This window comes from Amblyomma mixtum, chromosome 1, assembly GCF_055824585.1.
Source record: "Amblyomma mixtum isolate Tamu chromosome 1, ASM5582458v1, whole genome shotgun sequence".
NCBI classification, from domain to species: Eukaryota; Metazoa; Arthropoda; class Arachnida; order Ixodida; family Ixodidae; genus Amblyomma; species Amblyomma mixtum.
The window spans coordinates 84,943,238-84,969,974 of NC_143012.1; the positions used below are offsets into that span (position 1 = coordinate 84,943,238).

Below are 26,737 nucleotides of genomic sequence, written 5' to 3' on the forward strand. Positions count from 1 at the left end.
GTACCAACTGGGAATTGTCCATAAATCAGTTGGACTGGGAAAGATTTTTGCCACGTTCATCCCGATATGGGTGCCAGTAATAAAATATGACTTCATATGCAGACTTTCTTCACACATGGTGCAGTGCTTCAGTGCATGCACACTTTTGCATGAAGTCCATTTTGGAGGCACCTTAAGGCAAACTAAAGCAAGGTTGTCCTCCAAGCATGGCCTGGCAATGGCAAACGGCGATCGAGTCGTGTAAGGCCAATGCCAATCCCCAAGCATGGCCCGGCCGAGTTGATCGAGCTCGGGCCGTGGTTGGTCTCGTTGGCTGCCATGCATGGGCCAGCAATGGCCTGAGGAAGTTTTTTTCCCTTGGGGAGAACTACTTCTGCGGGAAAAGATGTAGTCTTGCTTAAGGCTCCTTTGAATGTAGGAGGATGTCTCGGGAAGACATGGAAAATGTAAGGTTGCAACTGCTCGCAGTCGTGTTATTATCATTCATAAAGCTTTCTCTAGGCACATAGGATACTGACCTGCCCTGACAATGCCTTCATGACCGCACAAGGCGCAGTAACGGAGGTGCTCTTCCGCAGTCCCTCAGTGCAGTACGGACTGGCAATAGAGCCAAAAGCTCGTGCGGCATTAGAAAAACAATACAACGTGACGGTACCAGAAGTGTGCCCCATGGAGCCTTGGCTGTCATGATAACCTGACGGCATATGTAGGTAAGCTGTTTTGCAAATTTATTTAGTTTTTTCAAAGACAAGGACGGAGAAACCATCCTGCTCGAAATAAAGTGCCCACGCAGCTGCAGAAATACCACGCTGAGAAATAAGCCTAAGCTGAATTACATGTGTGGCGATAAAGACATCTCCCTATGAAGTAGTCATCAGTACTTCACTCAAGTTCAGCTCTACATGCATGTGCTTAGGCTCGAAGGGTGCCACTTTTATGTACACTCTAGCGCAGATGCGCTAATGGTACCCGTGAAAAAAGACGACTTCTTGCTACCAGGAGTCTGCTAAAGCATCCGAAAATGAAGGCTACAGTGACAAGGAGGAATCTGAGCCAATGCTGACAAGATTGACAAAGATTGACAACAATATTTTTAGCAGCCTGGTCAAGGTCTATCAAATGACGTCAGGTGACGAAAAGACAGACACAGCCATTGATAAAATTACCAATGAAGTCTGAAAATTGAAAGCCTTGACGATGGAGGCCTTGCACGAGAATGAGTTTCTGAGGGGCAGACTGGCAGAGTGCAAGGCTCAGGCTCAATCCCCCACTTACTCAGAAGTTGTGCGGAAGACCATCCCCAAAGAACACAGAAGGAGACGAAAGCTATTATCGTCACATCAAATAAAAGGAAAGAAGAAGATCCTCGAGGACCTCAAGAATACAATGGACGCCATGGAAATGGACATAAGGGACTTGAGACAGAAAAGGTGGGAGCAGTGATTGTCTCCACAGACGCCCCCTCTTTGGAAAAGGTCTCAGAAAAGATTAGGAGTGAAGTGGACGGCATGACCTGCAAGTCCAACACCCCAAAGGGCGTCGACTGGAAATTAAAGTTGTGGGAGTCGACCAGGAGATGGAGGACGAATAACTGATCACAAGCATCATCTGTCAGAACAATCTTCAATGCCAGGAAGAAGACATTGAGGTCAGAAGCAAATATCAAGGGCGGTACGGGAAAAATATCATCAGTGCAGTCAACAAGGAAGCGTATCAAGGCTTAAATGATAAAACCCATGTCAACGTAGGTTGGGAGAGGTGCGCCCTTTATGACATCGTATTTATAACAAGGTGCACTATATGACCGTCTATGGGTCACGCAGGACACCAGGGAGACAACCAGGGAGACGTCTGCAGACAACCGCCGTGATGGGCCGTGATGACAGCTACTATCACTATCTGGCGGATATGTTTTTGTCTACCCGCTCACCGTGGTCCGCTTCAATCGGGCCAGGTACACATCTTTTCTGCAACACTATAGCTGCCTTGTTGGGGATGGAATCAGCCCAACACACCAAGTTCGTCAACTGCGAGGGACCCACCGGCATCATCTGCAACGGGACTGTTGTCGGCTGTCTATCGCTCAGGCTCAGGGTATCGCAAGGTCGTCGCAAAAGGAAGAGGAGCCGCCGGCCAACTCCTACAAACACTAAAGGTCGCGGAAGATGAAGAGGAGGAAGATGAGCTTGACGTTCCCGAACTGGGGGCTATGCCTCGCAACCGCAGCTCAGATGCCTGGTTGGACTACATGTCTACCTTGAACTGGCACTTGCCAGAAGTGGTTCAAAACTGGGCCCGAGCTCGGGTTGCCATGTTTCGACAGCCGCATCCAGGATCTACCGCTGAGTACCTCCGGGCCTACTTTGGAGTCGACGGTGATGCTCATGCACCAAAGTGGGCTTATGCCGCACTTCCTACCAAAACTTCAATGCGCCTTATTGACGCCGTCGAGTGCGAGTAGGTCCTTTATGACCTGCAGCACAGGTACTATAAACATCGCGGCAATTATGATGCGGCTTGGCGCCAAGCTGCAGGTGAGCAGTGTTGTAAAGAATTTCACTGAGTCGGTTTCATTGACTGCTTACTGCTTCCGTACGCAGACTGGATATTTACGAAGTGAAGGCGCTCATTTATGTCTCGTGCATGTGGTGTTAGCTGTCGTCGAGCGATCGTTATCGTTCGCTAGAAAATGCGCGCTGCCGCGTAGCAGATTTGCCTGAGAAGGAAAGCATGCATAGAGAACTAGAATTATACTATTTCACAGAAATACGGTACAGGCTTTTATCTTGTGGCGGGTTTAACGGTATGTGCTCTTTGTGCTTTCGCAGTTCCAGAGGTCAAAGCCCGATGGAAAAACCTGCGGTACACGTTCCGCCGCGTGTTTAAAAATCGCGTCCGGGCAAGAAAGAGTGGGGCTGGGGTGGACGACGTCGAAGAAGAAGATACCACCTGGCTCTACTATGAGCGGTTGCGTTTCCTTCGGGACACGATGTTCGGCAGGCCCTAATTCAATTCCCCATGATTTCAGCAGATTTATTTCACTTCAACAGCACAAATATATACCAACAGTATGTGCAGTCTGCCAATGCTAAAAGTTGTGCCAAATGAATTCTATTTGTGTTTACTGTCTGAAATAAATCAAACAGACTGTCCATGGTATTCAAGTGCATTTAAACTTGCAAGGGCATCATTTACCTCTTTGCAAGTGGAGTTTACACTCACCTCAGGTTGTGAACCGTTCTCTCGCCCAGCCAGGGGCTTCATGCGGAAAAACTGTTTCGTCTAAACCGCATAGCCATGAAGGCGCTCCCAAACCATCAGCAACTCCTGAAATCCAAGGAACCGTTGATTCCATAGGAAATGGGACAGTAGGGACTGACTCGAAGACCTGCTTCAGCTTGATGGGAGGAATTCACTAAGGTTGATCGAGAAACACGTACTGCAGAGCAGAAAAGCGATCAACGGTTAAGACATCTAAGCAATCACATGAGGGAGGTAGTCGCCAGAAAGATCATCAGCTTTTACGCAAAGTCATTCCTTAACTACCAGAACTACCGCGACTCAAAGGGACACGTATATGAGCAACTCCTAGTGCCAGATAAGTACCGGTGGCAGCTTCTACATACAGCTGCTGCATGGAAATGCTTAAGCAGGCCACCTGGGCATAAAGATAATGAAAGCCGGATTAGCATTCTGATTAGCATTGGCCTGGCTGCTGGAAAGACATTGAACAGCCTGTTAGATCTTGCGACACCTGCCAGCGGGTTGGCAAGTCGACGGACACGTGGAAAGTGCCCATGATACTTGTTCCCATCATTACACAGCCCTTTCGGCGTCTTATGACGTTGTTGGCCAACTGGCGTCGTCCAGCTTTGGTGTCTACGCACAGTGTGGTCAGAATGTAGCGACAACCAAATTTCCCGAGGCCGTTCCCTTTAAGGAGCTAAGTTCTGCAAGGCGTTGTAGACGCCCTTTTGTCAGTTTTCTCTTGCGTGGGTTTTTCCACAGGGATATAGAGCAATAACGGCAGTATGTTTACAAGCTGCTTGACAACAACGTTCGTTGAACGATGTGGAATTACGATAATCTGCAGTTCCATTCACCACCCTCAATCAAATCCAGTAGAGCGCATGCACTCAGTGCTAAAGCGGATTCTTAGGTCTCTGTGTTTTGGACACAAGGGAGGTTGGGAAGGCTGCATTCCAGCAGCACTCTGCGATGAAATCCGTTACCCATGAATGCGCAGGATTTAGGCCCACTGAAATCGTTTACAAGCAAGACTTGAGGACTCACCCCACTGCGCACGCTGAGCGAGAAAACATGGGAGGGCTGCGGAGAGGATCTCTTGTGTAGTAGAGTATGTTCTAAAGCTAGTGGAAGGATGGAAAAACGAGGAACTTCGTGGAATAAAATGTAAGAGCAGCATAGTCACTGTCTAAATTGTACTAAGACAAATCGGCACGTAAATGCGTAAACGCATCTTGCAAACTGGCGGCCAGGTAATGCTGCTGCGCTCATCCAAAAGGAACAAGCTTGGATAAGGTGCAATGGGAAGGGCCAGCTAAGGTGGCGTCCAAGCTTTCGGACACCAACCACGAAGTAAAATTCAAGAAGAAACACAATCGGATAATCCAAAATAATCTGATGACGCCTTATGTGCAGCGTCAGGCACTGGTAAACATGATGGCAAACACGCCAGAGGAAGAGATTTCAGACATACCCTGTTTCACAGACGAGGACAAGCAAGCAGCAAATGAGCAGCTAGAGTTAATCGATAGAGCCACGTTTCATGGAAAGTCAGCGAGAAGACACGAAAAACGTCGTGTAGGACTTTGAGTCGGTGTTTTCTAAAAAGTCGGGAAAAACGAGCCTGATCGAACACATTTAGCTGGCGAGCGAACAGCTGATCAGGAGCAATACCGCACCGTCTCTCTCCAAGGCGAAAAAAAAAAATAATTGAGACTGATACCCACCACAAGCGTGAACTTGGCGTCATAGTGCCCTGTGCAAGGCACGTCACCAATCATTACTGTAGAGGTTTGGGGCAAGGATGAGAGGCCTTGCGTTGACTATGAAGGCTGAGCTCAATCGCAGAGGACCGGACCTACCCAATACCAATACAAAACATCAAGGCAAGGGCTGAAAGTCATTAAATCAAGGTACATATTCACACTGGATTTGGATCGTGGTTACTAGCAGGTGCCACTCACTGAGCACACCAGCCGGTACGCAGCATTCCTGTCTCCTGCCGGCACGTTTCATAGTGAGATAGTGCATAACACTCGTTCTTCTTTTCTGGGTGGTTATGTCTTTTGTACTTTTATGCGTTTCTGGCTCTCTCTGAGCTGCAGGCACATGCTGCGACAGTAAAAAAAACCACGTGCAAACTTTTCTTGAAGAGCGTAGCTTTGTAGGCAAAGACAAAGGGCTCAAAGTCATGTGTGCAACCAGATAGCAACATACTATGAGTGAATTGGTGCATTAAAGGGACAGTGAGGAGAGCTCTGTCAATACTTTTTGGTTAGCAAAATCCGATAGTTAGGCATTTCACGACATTGTTGCGTCTTGACCGAGAGTGAAAAATGGATTTATTTCTAAGATATTTGAATTTGAAATTGAAAAAGTTTTTCCCGACGCTCTGAATCACTCTGGACTCTCTAATCACGACATAGGACAAAGTGACGTGAAACGTGACGTGATACATGACGTAAACGCAGACTCCGTGATTCCTGGCAGCTGGTGGTGCGATCTAGCAGCCGAAATGAAAGCTATCGCCAGCCGTACATTGAAACGTATATATCGGCTGTCGCTATCGTCACTTTGTTTTTTTTAAGTTTAAACCGGTGTTTTGCCAGCGTTACGATGGATCTCGTTCCCGAACCCGACAACGATGTTCTCGCAAAGAATTCCGGCCTGCACTTCAGTGACTTCAGCCCCACAGAGCGTGCAATGCTTTTGAGGGCTGCAGCGGCTGGTGTGGCCGGATATCAAGGATGTCCAAGCACCAAGGAGCCGGCATTGTTGGCAGCAAGTGCGGCAGCAATCATCGCCGAGCCATCGTCACGACTGATCAGTAGAGACTGGTATGTGCGGACACATATGAATTCTGTAATAGCCTTCGTACATCGTAGTGCTGCCCAGCGTCTTGATAACATCGAGGCCCGTGCAACTATAGCTAGCCATAGGCATTTTCCTCTTCCTTCTCCAAAGCGTGCGACTGCGAAGTGCATGAAAAGAACGTTTAAAAGCTGGCAGCTGCTATGACGCCTACCACCACGAGGAACTGTGATAATAAATCCTTTTATTCATTTACCGGATGAACGATATGCAAAATTTGCATTGCCAGTGCAGATAAGCGTACAAAGTCAGCTTTTTCTTTTGCGGTTGTTTCTGGTGCAGTAGTGGACAGTGTACAGTACAAGTTCTGTCGAACTTTGAGGAGCTGGAGTGTGTGTACTGCCGTGAGATGGACCATGTAGTTGCGGCTCGGCCGGAGGGCTGTATCACGGAGCCCCCGGAATTCAGCCTGCTATGCCTCAACATCGGCGTGGTCCATGTTGCTTACTATGAGCAATGCGCACAGCAGGAAACTATGAGCGACGAAATCCGAGTTGGCACTTCAGATGCGGCAACAAAAAGATACTGCTTATACTTTTTCCTCTTCGGCATTTCCACACGTACCTATAAAAATAAACGGCTGATTCACAAGGACACACTGTGGTCCCTGTACTGTGGTTACAGAGAGCACAGCAAAGCGCTAACCGCATGCAAGTGGAAGAAGTCCAATTATGGTAGAGGGGACGGCTGATAAGAACGAAAGGGGAAGTGGCGTTGGAGGTAGGGTTATATACAGGCGGTAGGGAGGGCGATGAAGTGAGAGTCATTTTTTAATTAGGGCTGGTAGAGTCACTCGATAAACTTTTATGGTGGTTGTCACCGCCACACGTACGACCGCGGCCACAAGAGGCAGCACGTTTGTTCCTACCGCAGTCGGCCAATTCCAGCCTGTCGCCATTTAGTACTGTTGCACAAACAGAAAATTCACAAACAATAGCAGTGGTTCACGATGGCCTTAGTTAAGAGTTCTGCTAGGCGCCACTTTGTATGCCAGCTAACGAGATTATTTTTTTTCTTACCTTTCTCCTTAAGTTTAGGGGATTGATTCCTTTTGACACAATACACGGCCATTCGCTTAGAGTTCATGTACTATCGTGCGCAAAAGTGGAGAGACCACGGCTTCGACGACAGGAACGGCTCCGGGGCCGCACCGCGGCACTGCTATCTCGCGCTGCGCGCTCGCTGCGAGATTGCCTCACGTGACGCAAAAGTTTTCCCTCGCTCTCGGGCTGGTGCTTATCATGACTGACAAATTTCTAGTGCGACGTTTGGCTCTTCTTATTTGGCAACCGTTTTTTCTAGGCACCGCGATTGCTCTGGATTTATTTCTTCTGGTAAAATAACGCAGTCACGCTGAAAATGATGAAGCAACGACGTTCGCGGGTCATGGAGTGTGCAGGTGCCTCGACCAGCCGTGGCAGTGCAGATGAACAGCCGCCTTCAAAAAAAAAGAAGGTAAATCTGCCCATTAATGTCGACGTTTAGTAGTAACCCTTTCTGCTTTCTTTTTCTGCGTTGCAAGGGGCCACATAACGTCAGCACATGCAAGCACAGGGTGCAAATTTTAGGTCTGTGAGATGACGTGTGAAGTAGAATCCTGTATAATCTGTATGAGCACTACTGCCGAACTGTACATAGAGGGGGCCGGGCTTTGTCAAGCCACAGTTATGCAGCTTTTACCCGTCACCCCCTTTTCTCCTTGAGAGAGAAAATAAAGGTGACTTGATTTGATAATCATCACTGTGATCGGTTGTCTATTGCTACAGATTGTAACGCATAAAGGTTGTTGGCTGCAAGATAGAATTATGAGCATTATAATTCTTTGCCATTGCTAGCGATTTTGTGCCTGCTTTTATTTTTCAAACGGACACGTTTTTATGTAAACAGTACCTTGTCCAGACACTCTCGGGGCACCTGTGACTATGAGAAGTATTACTTCAGTGGCGATTATTCCTGTCATGAGTGCTCTTGCAACAGGTGCTTAAAATTTCCAGTGAGTTGGCCAATGTGTCAGAAAAACAACACCACATTACGCCAACAGTGCTTCTGACTCAATGGCGAGTTATGGTGCAGCAGGGAGAGCCTGCAAGGTCGAAGTAAGTTGCTTTTTTTTTTGTGACATCCCGAGCAAACACTGATTTACACGTAATTTATAGGGAAGAAGGCATGCCCGAGGAGCCGCTTCAGGAGGAGAGGCAAGCCGAACAAACTCTGAGTAGGAAACGGCGCCGCAGGGACAAGCCAGTGGAGTCACTGCTGCAGTTAACGAAAGATGCAGAGGCTGCGAAAGAGAGGCGCCACGCGGAGAGGATGACCCTCTGTGAGAATTGATAAGTTCCCTGAAAGATAAGTCTCCGTAATGCTGTTGTTGATTTGTTGCATAGTGTTGTGCTGCTTTATTGCTCTTATTATAATGCGTGGCTTTGTTCGATCTGCGGATGAAAGTAGTATGTAACTTAAGCAATTCGAAAGATACGGGAAGTGCCTGAAGCTCTTCTGGAATGCTGGAATGCCGTACTACGGCAACCTTGGTTTACAGGCTTAGTGTGATTTCCTACGAAGGTATGTATACAGTACACTGCTTGGAACTTGCTTTTAAGACAATACAGCATGATCATATAACATTTGTTCGCAGGACAGTGGGCGCAGTAAGCGCGAGGCGATGGCTTCCACATGTGTGCTGTTCTCACACTTTCGGGAGCCTACATCACGCAGCTGCGGGAGCCCTCAACTCGCGCGGCTAATTCCCACTCCTCTTCAAAGTTGCGGGACGGAGTATTTCCGCATGTTGTTAATTATTAAGGCACCGCTAGGTTCACTGTGCCTATATTTAAAAGTTATAAATGCGTGAAAAAACAAACTGGAAACAGTATGCAAGCAAAAGCTTGTAGACAGACTAGAAACAGGAGTTGTCACAAAAAAATCTAGCATGACAACTCAAATCACAGTGAACAGGTTGGCAGGGACCCAGAAGAAAATGTTTACCGAGTAAGCTGGTAATTGAATACCCACCGACACGCTAAAGTTGCTTATGAAGTGTTATGCCAGATTTTTTGTGACCTCTACAAGTTCCTGCTTGCATATTGATGCATGCGTGTGCTCTTCAGCAAGTTATTCGACGCCTCAGTGAGAAGAGGAGTGTGAGCCAAGCAAGCTCATGTTCACTGGATGTGCCAAGTTAAACTGTCTGGACAGCGCTGTGATGGATCAGCTGTGCCTCCAGAACTTGAAGGCATACAGCACTCCATGCTGGAAACGAAGGACACAGTGTTGAAACTCTGCAAACGTGACAACTGTGTTCGCTTGAAAAATGGTCACATTGTTTTAATAATTTTTTTTTTGTGGTCATCAGAAAGTATTTACATCTCTGGACATTTTTTCACAACTTTAGGCAACCTTTCTCTGAACCCTCTGCCGTCATCAGAATTGATGATTGCCTCTGCAAAAGGAGTTTCACGGAATACTTCAGTATGGAATGTAGATGACATTCAGCATTAGTGTGTGTGCCTCCCAAATGGACCGAATTCATATGCAGTTTTCTCTCTTCTGTACACGTGCAAAGGTACCTAAACCTGAAGAGGATATCTGGAAGGGGTAGGCACTTATCACAAATATATTTTAAAGCTGCAGTAACGTGCAAGAATTGTGGCTTTGTTGATAACATTTGGTGCTTTAGCATCTTATTTGTACTTTTGGTGTGGGGGTTTCAAGATTTGTGTTTTTTAATGTGTGCTTTCAGGTTCTAAAATGTTCAGCATTGTGCATTTTCAAGATGTGGATGAAGTTTCTGTTGTTCCGTCTACGTGGATAACTGCAGAAAACACTGTTGCGTGGCCACAGTACAAAAATTCGAGCGGGATTAACGAGGCTATACAGAACAATGAGAAACCATCTGACCATTGGAAGAAGTACAGATGTAGAGTGTTGTGGACTTGTGGTAAGCAGTATTTGAAATACTTGTAAGCATCATTACGTACCTTAGTTACACACTCAAAATGGGATTCTTCTTATGCCTGTAGCCTAGCCTGAAATATTCTCAGGTTGAAGCCTGTTTTACAAACAAGGTATGCTCGGCGGAAAGATGGTACTCCTATTTTTGGTGAAATCAGGTTTATTCTTGCCAGCAACGACAACCACTGTTCCTAGTTAAGAACCGTCCACTCAAGATAAGAGCTTGCTATTCACTTTTACTACATTGTAAGCAGTGACGGGCCTTTCAAATGCACAAACTTAAAAGCCTCTTTGATTGGACTCAATTGGCACAGTATGAATTCTCCCTGTTGCTGTGTTGAAGAAAGCTCTAATAGATTTTGCTTGATTTCACGTCTTTGCGAGGCAGATTGGTCTTGCGACAGTACACTGCCATCCGGCTAGCACATATGGACAATGAAGCGATAGAAACTACTATACAGAATCTGCTCGACTGTGGTATTCAATCACTTGAACACCTGAAATATGTAGTGGAAGCTGACCTAATGTTTCAGAATGTGTTCAGTATGTTCAGAATGTGTGTGAAAAGTTCCACACAGCCACTTCCCCAGCTGTACAAGTGTCCATTCCACACAGAAGTGAAGCTTACTTCAGCATGCTGTACAAGATTTTGACATACGATGGGACTCATTTGAGCATGTCAAGAGGGCAGGCACCCACTCAAAATTGACCCCAATGAAGTGGTGACGACAGTAAGTAACAGGGTGCTCGTCTGCTATCAGAAGCCTGGCCACAATGTGCTGCGAGCCATTGCAAGTGACTTTGTTGGGAATGATACCGTCATTGCTACTGAACTAGAAACACTACTTCGGAAGCAGGAAAATTGCGTTAATAACAAATGATGCACACTTCTGAGTGTATGAGGCGATGTATTCCAGATGATGATGAAGATTCGACTACAAGAAAGCCACAACTGCAAAAGGATTCTTACGGCTGAGTAGCCTGGCAGCCTGACCTGCTATACACAGAAACGGCTGAAATGCAAGAAAAAAAAAATCAGAATAGCTGCAAGCCCAACTCAGGCTAGCTTCCCGAAACAACTCTCGAGTCACCTAGCTAATGGCTGAAACATCTCTCTCACAGAGGCAGGTGATCAACACCGGCAGAAGTGCACTGATCATGAAGGAGTATTGGCCTTTCCGCTTCAAACACATATGATTGCATGTCAATATAGTGCTGGGGTTCAGTTCCTCGAAGACTTTCAAAGACCAGGTGAAGATCACAGAGCGACAGGTCTCCACAGCGTGTTGAGAGGAAAAGTCAGAAATCCTGCAGCTTCCTTCAGTGATAGGTTCCGAGTCCGATCCTGTGGTACTCAGCGAGCTGGACTTGCTTGCTCTTTAATCAAGTGTGGAGGACTGTGCATGCAATGTAAGAGGTCAGCTTAGGGCTTGCAATTTAAAACACAAGGTCAGGAGAGCAACAGTGAATTCTGTGCTTGGAATTTTTACGCCGTACTTACCAAGTCTCCCAAAAACTTACCATACCCTAATGTCCCCTCCCCGGCATGTACCGATCGTGCAAATGACTAATGGTGCTTCGGACATGTGGTACCTTTTGGACATTAGTGCCCTCTCTCTGTCGGCGAACATTGACGGTCTGCCTCTATTTAAGAGCAGCAACACGCAAGTCTGGCCGATACTAGCACATCTGCACCACCCAAGCAACAAAGATTTAGATGTTTTACTTGCTGTGGCGGTATTCTGTGGCACATCAAAACCAGAATGTGCTTTTACATGGAAGTGATCACAAAGGCATGCACCATGCAGTGACACTTAAAGCAATCCTTTGTGTTATTATGGTTGCAACAAGCGCTGTGCAAAAGGTGTGTATATTGGCCACATGACGTATCCGTACATGCAGTCCGTTACGGTCATTTGGTACGTTTTAATTGGCACGTTTTTTTTTGGTTATTTTGCTTCCGTAGTACCGGCCTCTGCATCCTTTACTGCACATTCATTTGATAAGAGCTGGTAATGCAATGAATAATTTATGAACATTTGCAGCTGCTGTGCACAACATCGAAAGCCTGAGTACCCGCTTCAGTGGTAAGAGGATGCCTGCAGTCATTTCATTTGAAAAAGAGTTCTCTACAGATTTCTGTCACTAACCGTCTTTCCTTTGCTTTAGCATTTGAAAAAAAGACTTTCGAAAATCAGATGAAGATTCTCGTTGAACTAGGAAGCCTAAGGGAACTAACATCATCAAACAAGCCCTCAAGAAGGACAAACCCGGCATTGCCTGCTACAACTGCTGATGTTCTCCATCTCGAAGTATACATTTCTTCAGAGGAGAACTCTGAGAACCTGGTGAGGTTCTATTTCGCGAACTTGTAACTAAATGTGTTCCTAAACAGCTATTTTCCAGTTTTGGAGGAACTGCTGTGCGGGATACTGTTCGGACACTCTTAAGTGGCTTCATGGGGAGGCGGCCACATTACAATTCAGCTGGCGTGAACCCCATGGCCAAAAACATGAATTTGGTGATTTGAAAAATATAAACAACATGATCCTCAGTAAGCATTTCTTTCACTCTTATCATATTGCAACACTTATGTTAAATATTCTACCAGAGCCCCCGTATGGTCTGTCTTCGTCCTTTGCCGCACGCCGGACTTCGTCGTCTTCTGCTCGGCTCTAGGGTCGGTCGGCTGTGCTCTGCTAAGTGCTCTTGCCAAGTACTGTTGTGCCAATAAGAACGCTCTACCGGTGTTCGGTGACATTTTGGCAGAGTCATTTTCACAGTCTTAGTGTAATTGTTTACAACAGCTCCAACTCTGCTGTGGGGTTTCCTGTTGTAGTTGTACTGTGATAGTAACAGCTAAATTTGATGGCAGTGCCTTGCTGGTCACGTATTTGGTACAAATGGCACAGTTGTGCATTTGTAGTATATGCATCACAACTAATATTTTGACACTTAGAAGAGCGACCCACTTGTCGAATTTTCTGCTTATGTCATTATGTCAGTTTCCTAATGTCATTAGCCGACATGGCTGCTGTTCCTGCTACATTTGCCTTCCCTTGAAATTCAGTCCGTTATCCTTAGAGACATCAGTTATCCGCTTCCCAAATCAATACCCTGCCCATACCATTTTCACTTCATCTCCAGTAGGCTGTTATGAAGTCGTGTTTGCTCCTTAGCCCACTCCACTCTCTTCCTGTACAACCCAAATGAAAAGATACACTTAATTGACACTTATGACCTGAATTTACTTTCGCTTCTCAGTCAAACCTGAAATGTGTTACAGGCAATACTGCACAGGAAAAGTATGTGCTTTTATGATGACGCGATGCTCCCTTTGCTTTGTTTCTACCTGTGTGGTTTTTGTGAATGTTTCACTTGTGTGGTATCTTTTGGCTCAGTGCTTTTAATACATGCGGCCTCCTTCAAAGGCTACATCCTCACCTTAGTTTCAAAGACCTTCAACAGCTTTCCAAGTTCTGCAGCTGAGCCTTGCATTAATTTTTTTACCAAAGGAATGAACACGCCAAGCATGATGTCGAAGCTCAAGGCAGCGCAGCACCTCAAGCTAAGCAGATTGAATTATTTGTACACTGCTTGCTTCGTGCATTGAAGCTTTCTAGTCAGCTTGAGTTAAAAACACTTGCAATAAAATCTTATGAAGCAGTGAACACTGTTTAAAATACGTTTTGCATCATGCGTTTTTGCCGTCTGTTTGCTACCAACTGCATCTTTTGAATCCGATTTCTGTCTTGCCTGCCTAGGCCACGTGCTTTGTGTCATGCCATCTGAGCGCAGGTAAGTGAGGCTGTTGCCATGCCTCAGCATGCACATCGATTGCGCCCGCAGACGTTTTTCAGCCGCGTGCCGCAAGGCGTGTGCGGCGCAGATATTTGTAAAGAGTTAGTGAAACGCTTCTCGAAGTCTGAGCTGGGCGGCGTGCAGGACTTTGGGGCTGGCCGCTTTGAGGTCACCTTTAAGTCCAAGCCTGCCGTCCAGCGCTTTCTCGCGAAGCCTGTAATCGAGGTGCGAGGCACCGCGGTGCGCTTCGTGTACCGCGGCCCTCTGAGCACCGTGGTGCGAGTGTTTGGTTTTCCAGTAGACAGCGAGGTAGCCGAGCTGAAAGGAGCCCTGGAGCAGTACGAACCAGTCGAGACCATCGTCGCAGAGTAAGTGCCTGCATTCGACGGCGTGCCGAACGGGACCAGGCGCGTGCGGATGGAGATGAAGTCGGCGCTGCCCAACTTCACCGTGCAGTGCGAGTATGAGGGTGTCGCACGTGTCTGCCGGCGCTCTGGTTCTCGCGACCCCGTGCGGGCGGCATGCGACGTGCCTTTGTGCTCGCGCTGCGCTGTGTTTGGCCACGCCACGTGTGAGCAGCCGTGCCCCCAGTGTGGTGGCGACCACGACGTCGCAAAGTGTGTGACGCGCACGTTCACGTCAGTAGCGAAGCGCGCGATGGTGTCTGCCGCAGCCGCTGCTGCGTCGCAGGTTGTCATCGCGTCAGAGAAGGACCAGGACCCTGCCACGGACACCCCGGTCGAAGCCTCCAGTGGCCCTGCAGTTCCAGGAAGCAGCCAACACGAGGACGACGAGCCTGCTGAACCACACGTGGCGGAGGCGAGCGCGCCCCCGAACCCGAAGGGCGAGTTCACTCTCTTGCAGCGGCGGAAGCGCCGACGGAAGGAGCGAGCAGCCAGCCCACGCAGCGAGCCCCCAGCACCCAGTGCGGTGACCAACTGCGACTGCAGATTCCTGAGCGACGCCACGTACAGTTAGGACGAGGTAAGCGGGGCAGCTGCCCCGCGACCGTGACCGCCTTCCTGGCGCGTCGTGGCTCTTGTCCGGGTAGGACCTTCACCCTAAAACAAAAAAACTGTCCCCCCCACTTGTGGAGGGGGACTGGGCCTTGCAGGGGGTGTCGGCTGGACGATGATGAGTTGATGGGTTATGTGTGACCCTGGGCTGAGGGCACTTTTGGGTGCCAATCCTCCTTCTCATCTGACAACGGCAACTTACCACCAAGAAATGAGACCATACACGGAAGAAGCGAAGGCCATGACCGTGTCTTGGATATGCACATCTAACAATGTGCTTTGTGCGTAAGAAGTTCCATCCGATGTTTCACTGCATACCTCTGAAAAGGTAGATCACCAAGTTTCTCTCAACTGAAACTGTCGCAAGGCATGGCAAAAGATGGGATGATGGGAGCTCCCAGAGTTTTAATGCTGAAGCAATTGAGGCCACTTTCAACTCCAATGCATGGCTTTCCTGCTGACGTGCAGGTTTCTTTGGCACCACAGCATCAACTGTGAGAAGACACCTCAGGAAGAGAGGGCTGCGTCCTAACAAAGCTCGCGTCCACCACGAACTTACCGCCCAAGACCTGGCACAACAAATGGAGTTCTGTCGTGCAGAACAGAAAAGAACTGCTGCAGACCCTGGACGTTTGCAGTTTATATTGCTCACTGATGAAGCGATTTCCCACCTCGACGGCGATGTGAACCGACAAAACACGTGACAGTGGTCCCAAAAAATCCCAGGTTTTCAACGACATGTCCTGTGCACTCTCCAGGTGTGACACTTGTAACTCTCAACCTGTCAGTTGTCATGGCAGTGTGAAGTTTTCGGCACCCAAACAGGCAAGTGCCAGTAGAGTATGGCACAGACAGTGTCTGGTAAAAATCCTTGTTTCCCCATTAATTTTTTGTCGTGTTTCCTCTGTGCAGCATGGCAAAACCATTCGCCGTGGTGAAGTTTCCGCTCGAGGACGACTGCCTTGAAGTCATTCCTGTCGGATGGCTCGCTGAGACAAAAGAAGAGTGCTACTGGCCTGTGGCCAGGAGCTCAGAGGTAACGCGGCTCGCAAAAGCTGAGGCCGAGCCAGCTCTCGGAGGGGAGGATGCGTTGGCCAGTGGTCGTCGTTACCACTTGCCGTAAGTAGTCTTATTGCAGACATAATGATGGTAACTTCATCAGCGATTGTAAAGGCCTCTTTGCTAGATTCTGTGAGTCTGCACCTCTGCATGGCTAAATTACGTAAGAAGTCATGTTGATAGCCACTGCTTAGCCAGCTGTCAAAAACAGGAGCAGAATGAACTGTTAGCTATTGCACTTGCGGCCCACGTGGTCGCCAAGCTTGCGAAGCTTGGGTTGTGTCAGCACAACGATTCTGGTGAATAAAGAATCCGAGGACTCTTTATTCAGTGGCTTCGGGTATGGGTCAACTAACCCGAGAGGGAACTAATGGGGTCTTGCATCTTGGCAAGGGGCCAAGATGCATGAATTCTGATTTTCGAAGAGAGCACTGCACCCCGAAAATTTTGCTCACATCTTCTTCCTAAAGCTGTTTAGACCACGAAGACACCACTTCCACCCAGGTGGGACCTTTATTGGGCATTCTATGCTTGATTTTTATTATGCCTCGTGGGCACTTTGCTAGGCCCAATGAGAGCTTGCACAAACACCGCCCTGGACGGGGTTGCCCATATGGCGGCCTCCGCTATTCGGGGCTACAATCCGTCTACCCTCTTCTCAACCGAAATCTCCCCTGTTGCTGCTCAAGATGGTGAGGAATCGTCGGACGATATTTCTGACGAGAGGCTCTACACGTTGCTCGTGCTGGGAAAGCGTGGCCAACACCCCAGGACAGGGGCCACCGTCTGCAATACCGACGTCGCCGCTCAACACTCTCCTGATCCAGAGGTCGGCGCGCGGGTTCCGCCGGCACAGAAGCCATCGTGGCGTCCACGCAGGATGCCTTTTATCGAGAAGGGAGACATCATTAAGATCATAAAGAAAATATAAACAAAAGCACATAATATTCAGTCACAGTTTAAATACCATGAGTTGAGGCAAGGCGGCCATGGCTTGAGGCAGGTTCTCACAGCAGTACAAAATGAATTTTGTTCAGACCGTTGGTTCGAAGGCAGTTAGTTCGCCTATACGGGGATAGTCGATGCCGAGCAAGCGTACGACAGCGTACTGCATGAAGTGCTTTTACCCATGTTTTTACTTCGGTGTCGGACCTGGGGATCCCGAAGCTTCCCCTGGTCAACATTCTATGTCTTTGTGAGGAAAACACGGTTGTCGTGCACTTCGGGTCCCCGATCGGCCCCATCGCAGTGAAGAAAGGTCTGCGCGAAGGGCGTCTGCCGTCGCCACTGGAACATTCTCTACGGTGAGTATCGAGCGAGAGCTGCTTATGGTTTCCGCTTCAGATGGAATGGATGACAACCGCTGACTGCCAGGTGTAGCCTTCACGGACGATCTAGTACCGCCTGTGGAATACCCTCCTAAAGATTTGCAATTTCTGCTAAACAACTGCCAGAATGTGGTTATCCGTCTGAACCGGCAACTCAGTTTCAAGAAGACTGGTTGTTTGCCTGGCTGGAACCAACACAGCGGATTAAGAATTAACCTTGGAAAATAAGACCTTCGCCCAGAGTTCATAATTCCGATGTCTGGGAGTGAAGATGTGCGCTGAAAATCCGTTACGGCCTTCACAAGGCTACCGACAGGCTGCCCTGCAGGTTCAATCTATCTTGTGTCGCCGATGACTCAAGGGGGTAATCGCTATGTGATGGCTAACGACCAGCGGAAGCTTGCGCATGTACCTAGACGCTTGCGAATGCTGTGCTGTGCCTGTCAATGCACACGAGAATAACGCGAGAGACAACAGCGCGAATTTGACTGAACTTCCTACATGTTCCGAGCATCCTTAGAAACTTCGAATTTGCCGTGTGTGACCGATTTCCCTTTTATTGTAAACTCTCAAGAAATGAAATAAAATAAATAAACAAAATTGGAGAGGAAGCCCGCACCCAACCAGAGGTTATCACAAGCAATCCAATTAAACATAAAAGAAAAGAGGCCAACGCCCAAGAGAAAATTTAAGAAAAACCAATTACAAGAGAGGAAAAAAACAAGAGGCACAAATGATGGGCGGGGGAAAAGTGATTTGTAAAGCAAGACGCCCCTGAAGGATTAAGAAGTACGAAATGAACATGAAACAGGGATGGGTCCAGCGTGCCCAGATTCTTCAGACAGGCTCGCAGGCGGCCAGGAGGAAGGGAAGGTGCGGGGATCTGTAAGAAGGGAGAAGAGACAGGAAAAGAAAGCGAGGAGAAAAGAAAAAAAAACGAACAAACAGGAGATAATGGGCTCAAGAAAGCAGAAGCGGTACATAAAAAAGGGGAAATAGAAAAGAGGATCAAGTAAATGACAAAAAGGCATGTAATAACGCAAGGAAATAGAACGAGCGAAAAGTTAAAAAAAATCAAACAAACAATTAAAACATGAAAATATAACAGCTAGAGAAAAGAAAAAGGAATGGCAAAAAATAAAAATAAACATGAAAAAACGAAAAGCAAACAAAACAAAGACTGCATGTACACGCAAAGCCAGTAAATATCAAGGTCCACATACCATCCACATGCCCGTGAGGCAGGGGCAGGGCCACGGCCCACCAATATTGGCCATATGGTGCCCCCGACCGACCACATGAGACATGGGGAGGCACAGAAATGGCAGGGAGGTCTACGAGCCATCAGGGCGGGAATAAACACAAGAGACATAGCCCTGCTGCTATGTCTGCGGTGAGAGGACAGGCACGCAGGTAATGAAGAACATCCCCCACAGCTGCTCCGCATGGACAAGAAGGCGAAGGAAGGTGGGCAAAACGATGGTGAGAGGAGTCGACCAACCTTTCACCCATGGCGGCTTGCAGCTTTGCCATCGGCGGAGCGATACATAGTGACCAGAGTTGTTGTGACTGCACTCTTGCAAATTTCAGACTAGGAGAATGCTGCACTGCTCTTCAGCGTGGAAGCAAATGTCAAATATGGATTACACAATCCACCGCCAACCGAGTCCTACTGATCTCATTAACCAGCTAGAAATGATTCAAAATAATGCAGCTCATTTCATCTTCTCTAAGTATCACCGCACTGCTAGTATATCCCCCATGCAGTCTAATCTCAATCTGCTACCCCTCACATCTCGTTGAAAGCATGCACGGTTATGCCTCTTTCATAAGATATTTTACCATGATGACTTGCATGGTAAATTGCTCATTCCGCCTTCATATGTATCATCCTGCATTGACCACATTCACAAAGTTGGCATAAATTCATGCAACACTAAATGTTTCTCCGATTCATTCATACCCCGCACATCTAGAGACTGGAACTGCCTTCCCTCTTCCGTTGCAACAAACAATAAATTTTGGTTATTTCTGTCTGCTGTGCACAATATAGACCATGCCAGTTTTTCTTAACACTGTATAAAACCTACCTCTCTTCCTGTGCGTTCGTATATTATTTAATTCCACCACTGTGTACTCTTAAACGTTATCGCGTGTTATATTAAGTGTTATGGGACTTTGTTTAGATCCTTTTGTAACCAACCTCAACTGTCACAGTGTTACTTGTAAGTTCTTATTCCTGTGCATATTTTTTGTTTTATTTATTACAACCCACTCCCCTCTGTAATGTTTATACCCTGAGGGTAATAATAAATAAAATAAATAAATAAACTGATGTTGCACACGAGTGGATCGAGGTATCAAGGAACAGCACAGTAAGCTTGAATAGTTTAACTTTTTTTTTTTCTTTCGCTATCCTCTCGTGCCATGTAAGTCATCATAAACTGAGCTGTCAAGACTAAGTGCAGGCGGCACCAGTCAGCGACATGATATTTTTCAAGCCGAAGACAGGTCAGCCAGTGCCCCAAGCTGTCCCTAGAGCCCAAAATAGCACACCAATCTGGACCGATCAACAACTGCATAGCTTCTTGCAGCAAGTCAAGGTAAAAAAAAAAAAGACTTAATCAAGCACATACAGGCAGCTTGCACACATTCACCTATGAGTTGTACCTCGACAAAGGTACAAGCAAATAGGGCTTGCGTGTTCACTTTGCCACTTGCTGTAATACAAGAATGGATTTTTATACATGCCTGCTGTTTATTTTTTTTCAGGTAGTTATTATAAAAAAAATGCTAAATAATGTTTGTTTCAATGTGTTACCTAGTTTTCACTGTGTGCTATGAATATGCTTTACTTATTTTGCTTGCATGTCAACAGGCATTCATACCAAAAACTCTGCTGCTAACATCAATAACAGACAGCAAAGACACACATTCACCTGAAGCAGCTGTCCAGGAAGAGCAGTTTGAGTCCCACTCGACTGAACAAGTGCCACAGTTTCCACTTCATTCTATATATCAAGGCGTGGATATATACAAGCAGCTACAGAAGCGCAGCTAACAGATGCATCTTGCAATGCAATAGAAAACAAACACGTTGGCAGTCAGAATCATTGATGTAGGTGTCAGAACGAAAGGGACGAATAACGGCATCATTAATGCATCGTGCAGTATCAGATGGATTCGTAGCCGAGAATATGGGGTACATAAAGGCAGCACATACTTTTAACTTTTGCTGGGGCTGTAAAATGGAGCCAAAAGTTAGTGAGGAGTTCTTGGCTCAAGAGTAAGCAGCACATCAAGAATCTCAGATCCACGAGTGTGGTCTGTGTGTCCTTGAGAAGCAGCCATATCTAGCTGCATCTCCGACGGCATTGCATCTTGTACATGCGACGGAAAGGCAGTGCTGGAGGTGAAGAGTCCTGCCTCTGAGAAAGGACAACCACTGAAATCTACTTTAAAGCAGTTGCCATATTTAAATGAAAGTATGCAGCTAAGGAAGGAGCATGTCTACTACAATCAAGTGGAGTCCTGAATGGCAGTAACGATGAAGATGGAGATGCGCGAACTCTATATGAGTACCAAAAAAACATGACTGTAAAACTGGCAAGGAATTTAACCAGAAAGCATGATGTGTATCCCTTGAGTTTGGAAAAGATGAATGTATTGCGTGCTGCACAGATATTTTCCCCACAAATGACTGCATTGTTGGAGCACCTTCAAGAAAACTCGCGCAGTGACCATGCTTTCATTTTCAGGGATGCATGCTCTTCTATTCACTTCATGAAAGTCATGAAAAAATGGTTTGATATTCACGGCACAACTATCACAGGAACTGGTTAAAAGTTGCCGAGTTCTAAAGACGATTGATTAGATGACCGACGTTTGCTGTGGCTTGAAGACGAATGTCACAGATATATAGAGAACATGCAAAAAAGTTTCCATGGCCTCAGGAAAGGATACTGTCACCAAAGAGACATCTCAGCCCTTGCTCTTCACGTCCAAGTCAACTGTGGAGACAGTGCGGTACCTACTGAAGCAAGGCGTGAACTATGTGCTCACAAAAAAAATTTAACAGCGACTCATTGGGGCGCTTTTCGGCAGGCTGAGATCAATGTGTGGTGGCAATGATATGGCGGATGCAAGAGCCATTACGGCAGCTCTTGATCACATCATGAAAGAAGAAATCGTACGTCCAAAAGACATGAAGGCACTCGAAGTTGAAGCCCAAAAAGTGGCTGCAATGCTGTCACCAGCTCTGCTAGAAAACCTCAAGAGCGTGACAGATGATTCAGCTGTTCCGACACCTTCCGTGACATGTTCGGGTCTCGTATATGTAAGAGGGTGTATAAGCTAAGATAATCGCTGACTTTGGATGCGATGCCTGCACTCTGCTTGTGACAACTAGTTACTTGAGCGATCCGATTTTCAAGCTTCCGGAGAGTCAAGACAGAAATGGACTTTATTATCCAAAGCCGGAGCTGTTAGCTCTTTTGGATTAACTTGTAAACTTCTTTGAAAAGGCTGTGCAGCAGTTGCCCCGCACGAATATTCTTGAGGTGCTCCAGATAACAACAGAGCCGCAGCTTGAAAAGTCAGCTATACTCAGATGCCCAGAAGGGGTAAACAATAGCCACGCCAAAAGGTGACCCTGCTTGAATGCTGAGAAGTTTGTAAGGATACTGCTCATTAATTACACGAAAATGGTCCCTGATGAAAACGCTAGGTCATGTACTTTTATGCTCACAAGCCTTCAAGGAAGCATTTCAGGCTCTCATGTTCTGTAAGCCTTGCTGTTTCTGTGCCAGATGCTATAGCAAAGGGCAATGTAGTGTTATAAAAGCGTTATTCGCAATTGATTTTGGCAAAGATGTGAATCAGTAACAGTGTGTTTAGCATTTAAAAATGTTAACAAGTCGTGATGTTCCGCAAGCATGCTCACATGTACTACCAGATTTGATTGAAGTGTATTGCTTTGATAACTTGTAAACTGTAAATAAAAAGTATCTCGAACATTCTGACCAACGCGCTTAGTGAAATGTCAGAGCCTGACTTCTTTATTCCCAGTTATACAGTGTTACCATTTACCCGGTAGGTAGCCTTACCAACGTGGAAAAAGAAGTTCAACAAATTTCACTCGCAACAGCGTGTTGTTATCGAGCACTCGTTTGGCTCGTTGAAGCAACGCTACAGGCTAGTTTGTTGACGCTGCAAGCATTAAACAATGCTGCCTAATTATAATGGCTGCATGCGTGCTGCACAATTTGTGCAACGATGAAAGAGATTTTCTTGATGAATCGGACCAGCTCACCGAACTGGAGGATGTGCAGAACGATGAGGACGACGACCTAGATTTTGATAACAGCGCTGCCAAACAGTGCGAAAGAATGCGGACGGCCATCGCCATGAAACAGTGCTGAGTGTGCTTCGTCTGCCAGCTGCTGTTTATGAACGTTACAAACTCGTGCCAAATCAGAGTCATCGATTCACTGAGGATTGTTCAACATCATGGACTTATTTGATTTGATAGACTCACACTCTACCGGACTGAACAAGACTCGGATCACGATCTGAATGTGAGCCCCGACTCACAGAGGCTGCAGAGGTGCGAAAAGTACTGGAGGCCACAAAAGCAGCCTTTGCCAAGTCACAGGGCATGGCTGCATTTTGGAAGCAGCAGTATGACTGCGTAAAAGAAAGGCTGCTGACCACAAGTACATTTCAGCAGCCTAGTGAATGCAAATACTATATGGGGCTGCCTTCATATGAAGTTTTCAAAGGGCTGTCCACGGCTCTGAACATTGCCATGCCTCGATCATCTAAAGGACCGTCACGCGCACTTGGCAGCATCAATGATTGTTTTGATGGTGCTGCTAAGGATTCGAACAGGGATGCCCGTTAAGGAACTTGCACGTAATTTTGGCGTGACACAATCTCACGTGAGCAAGACTTTTTTCTAGGTGGGTACTGTTCATGCACAAAGCCTTGCGTGCCATCACCCGTGTGCCATCGCTAGCTGAGGTGCAGCGAAATCTTCCAGAATAGTTTTTAAACTTCTGGGACACGCGCGTGGTCATTGATGGCACAGAGATTAGGTTTAAGTGAATGCAAAGAATATACGGAGCTACCTTCATATGAAGTTTTTAAAGGGCTCTCCACGGCTCGGAACAGTACCATGCCTCGGTCATCTAAAGGGCCATCACGCGCACTTGGCAGCATCAATGATTGTTTTGATGGCGCTGGTAAGGCTTCGAACAGGGATGCCCATTAATGAACTTGCACGTAATTTTGGCGTGACCCAATCTTACATGAGCAAGGCTTTTTCTAGGAGGGTACTGTTTATGCACAAAGCCTTGCGTGCCATCACCCGTGTGCCATCGCTAGCTGAAGTGCAGCGAAATCTTCCAGAATAGTTTTTAAACTTCTGGGACACGCGCGTGGTCATTGATGGCACAGAGATTAGGTTGCAGTGAATGCAAATAATATACGGAGCTACCTTCATATGAAGTTTTTAAAGGGCTCTCCACGGCTCGGAACAGTACCATTCCTCGGTCATCTAAAGGGCCATCACGCGCACTTGGCAGCATCAATGATTGTTTTGATGGTGCTGGTAAGGCTTCGAACAGGGATGCCCATTAATGAACTTGCACGTAATTTTGGCGTGACCCAATCTTACATGAGCAAGGCTTTTTCTAGGAGGGTACTGTTTATGCACAAAGCCTTGCGTGCCATCACCCGTGTGCCATCGCTAGCTGAAGTGCAGCGAAATCTTCCAGAATAGCTTTTAAACTTCTGGGACACACGCATGGTCATTGATGGCACAGAGATTAGGTTGCAGATGTCATCAGTGGATGTGCAGCGACAAACCTTCTCGCCCTATAAGCATGGCAATACAGTTAAAGTACTTATAGGTGCCACACCAAGATGGCTATGTCTGCTTTGTTTCAGATGCTCAGGGGGGGTGGGGGGGTCAATTTCTGAGAAAGATTTAGTGATAAAGAGCAAACTACTGGACATTTTCAAATCAGGTGATGCAATAATGATGGATAAAGGGTTCAAAATTTTTGACCTCCTACCTAACGGGGTAACAGCACATATGTCGCCATTTAATAGGCCCTCACTAGGTCAGATGAGCACTGGCGATGTTTTGAAGACCAGAAGCATTGCCCGTGCTATTGTCTGCTGAGCACTGCACTTTACTGTGTACTTCTGAGAAATGGTCATGATGTGTTTTGCTTACTCAATGGCAGGCGGACCCCAAACTGTGGATGCGCGCTTGTGTAGCGGTTTTGAGGAGCAGTTTGCTTAGGTGTCATTTGGCACGTTTTAATGGAACTGCATGTTATTTTGCTTATAATACAGACCTCTGCAGCCTTTAGTGTATATTGAGCTGGTAATACAATGTATAATTTATGAACATTTGCAGCAGCAGCTGCTAGAGATGCAAGTGCTGCGCACAAAATCAAAAGCCTCAGTGCCCGCTACAGTGGTAAGGGGACACCTGTAGTCATTTCATTTGAAAAACAATTCTTTATACATTTCTGTCACTAACCGTCTTCTCTTATTTTTAGCATCTGAAAAAACAACTTTCAAAAATCAGATGAAGATTCTCGTTGAACTGAGAAGCCTAAGGACACTAATATCATCAAACAAGCCCTCAAAAAGGATAAAACTGCCAGAGGAATGCCCTGCATTGCCTGCTACAACTGCTAACGAAGTTCTCCATCTCGAAGTATACATTTCTTCAGAGGAGAACTTTGGGAACCCGGTGAGGATTCATTTTGCGCACTTATACCTAAACGTGTTGGAGGAACTGATGTGCAAGATACTGTACGGACACTCTTATGTGGCTTGATAGTGAAGGCGGCCGCATTACAATTCAGCTGGCGCGGATCCCATGGCCAAAAACATGCATTTGGTGATTTGAAAAATATAAACAACATTATCCTCAGTAAGCACTTGATTCACTCTTATCATATTGAACAAGATTTATATATTGGGGGTGCGCATTATTTCTTTCCTTTTATAATGGTTTCATACTGTATATCAGCACAGTGCAATTCTTTACAACAGCTCCAAATCTGTTGTGGGGCTTCCTGTTGTAGTTGTAGAGCGATAGTAACAGCTAAATTGGTCAAATATTTTGTACAAATGGCACAGTTGTGCATTTGTAGTATGGGCTCAACTAATATTTCGACTCTTAGAAGAGTGACCCACTTGTCGAATTTTCTGCTTATGCAGGTTGCCTCAAGGCTCACTTTCCTGACAAGGCATGCCTTGTGATAAGTGTCAACAATGTGATAAAGCGGTGGCTAACTAGAGCCCAAGACCGTGACAGTGGTCGCAGCCAGAGGTGTCAGCTGCAGGAATCTCTAAAGCAGCTGGCTACTGATAGCTTCGCCAGCCAGTAAATCTGTTCTAAGCCACCGGCGAAAATCTTTCCATCTGGAACCAACCATAAACCAGTTGGACTGGGAAAGATTTTTGCCATGTTCATCCCGATATGGCTGCCAGTAATAAAATATGACTTCGTATGCAGACTGTTTCTTCACGCATGGTGCAGTGCTTCAGTGAAGAGCACCTGCATGCACACTTTTGCATGAAGCCCATTTTAGAGGCACCTTAAGGCAAACTAAAACAAGGTTGGCCTTCAAGCATGGCCCGGCAATGGCAAACGCTGATCGAGTCGTGTAAGGCCAATGTTCAATCCCCAAGCATGGCCCGGCCGAGTTGATCGAGCTCAGGCCGTGGTTGGCCTCGTTGGCGGCCGTGCATGGGCCAGCGATGGGCTGAGGAAGTTTTTTTCCCTTGGGAAGAACTATTTTGCGGGAAAAGATGTAGTCTTATTTAAGCCCCCTTTCAATGTAGGAGGATGTCTCGGGAAGACATGGAAAATGTAAGGTTGCAACCGCTCGCAGTTATGTTATTATCATTGATAAAGCTTTCTCTAGGCACACAGGATACTGACCTGCCCTGACGAGTGCCTTCATGACCGCACAAGGCGCAGTAACTGAGGTGCTCTTCCGCAGTCCCTCAGTGCAGTACGGACTGGCAATGGAGCCAGAAGCTCATGCCGCATTTGAAAAACAATACGACGTGATGGTACCAGAATTTGGTATAGCTGTGTGCCCCATGGAGCCTTGGCTGTCACGTTAACCTGACAGCAGATTTAGGTAAGCTGTTTTGCAAATTTATTTAGTTTTTTCAAAGACAAAGACTGAGAAACCATCCTGCTCGAAATAAAGTGCCCACGCAGCTGCAGAAACACCACGCTGAGAAATAAGCCTATGCTGAATTACTTGTGTGGCGATAAAGACATCTCCCTACGAAGTAGTCACCAGTACTTCACTCAAGTTCAGCTCTACATGCATGTGCTTGGGCTCGAAGGGTGCCACTTTTATGTATACTCTAGCGCAGATGCGCTAATGGTACCCGTGAAAAAAGACGACTTCTTGCTACCAGGAG

The 26,737-nt window shown here is 46.7% G+C and overlaps 2 long non-coding RNA genes and 1 pseudogene across 4 annotated transcripts in view; 2 read left to right on the forward strand and 1 right to left on the reverse strand.

Annotated features, from left to right (window-relative positions):
- The window catches only part of LOC149367068 (uncharacterized), a 116,905-nt gene that overhangs the window by 29,219 nt on the left and 60,949 nt on the right, over positions 1–26,737 (reverse strand). The window lies entirely within an intron of this gene.
- On the forward strand, positions 9,823–14,848 carry LOC149367071 (uncharacterized; annotated as a pseudogene). Its single transcript, XR_016284500.1, has 2 exons — positions 9,823–10,054; positions 12,114–14,848. The product of XR_016284500.1 is annotated as an uncharacterized LOC149367071 (transcript).
- On the forward strand, positions 14,890–25,750 carry LOC149367072 (uncharacterized). Its single transcript, XR_016284504.1, has 5 exons — positions 14,890–15,213; positions 15,354–15,710; positions 15,798–16,004; positions 24,844–25,040; positions 25,514–25,750. It is a non-coding gene; the product is annotated as an uncharacterized LOC149367072 (long non-coding RNA).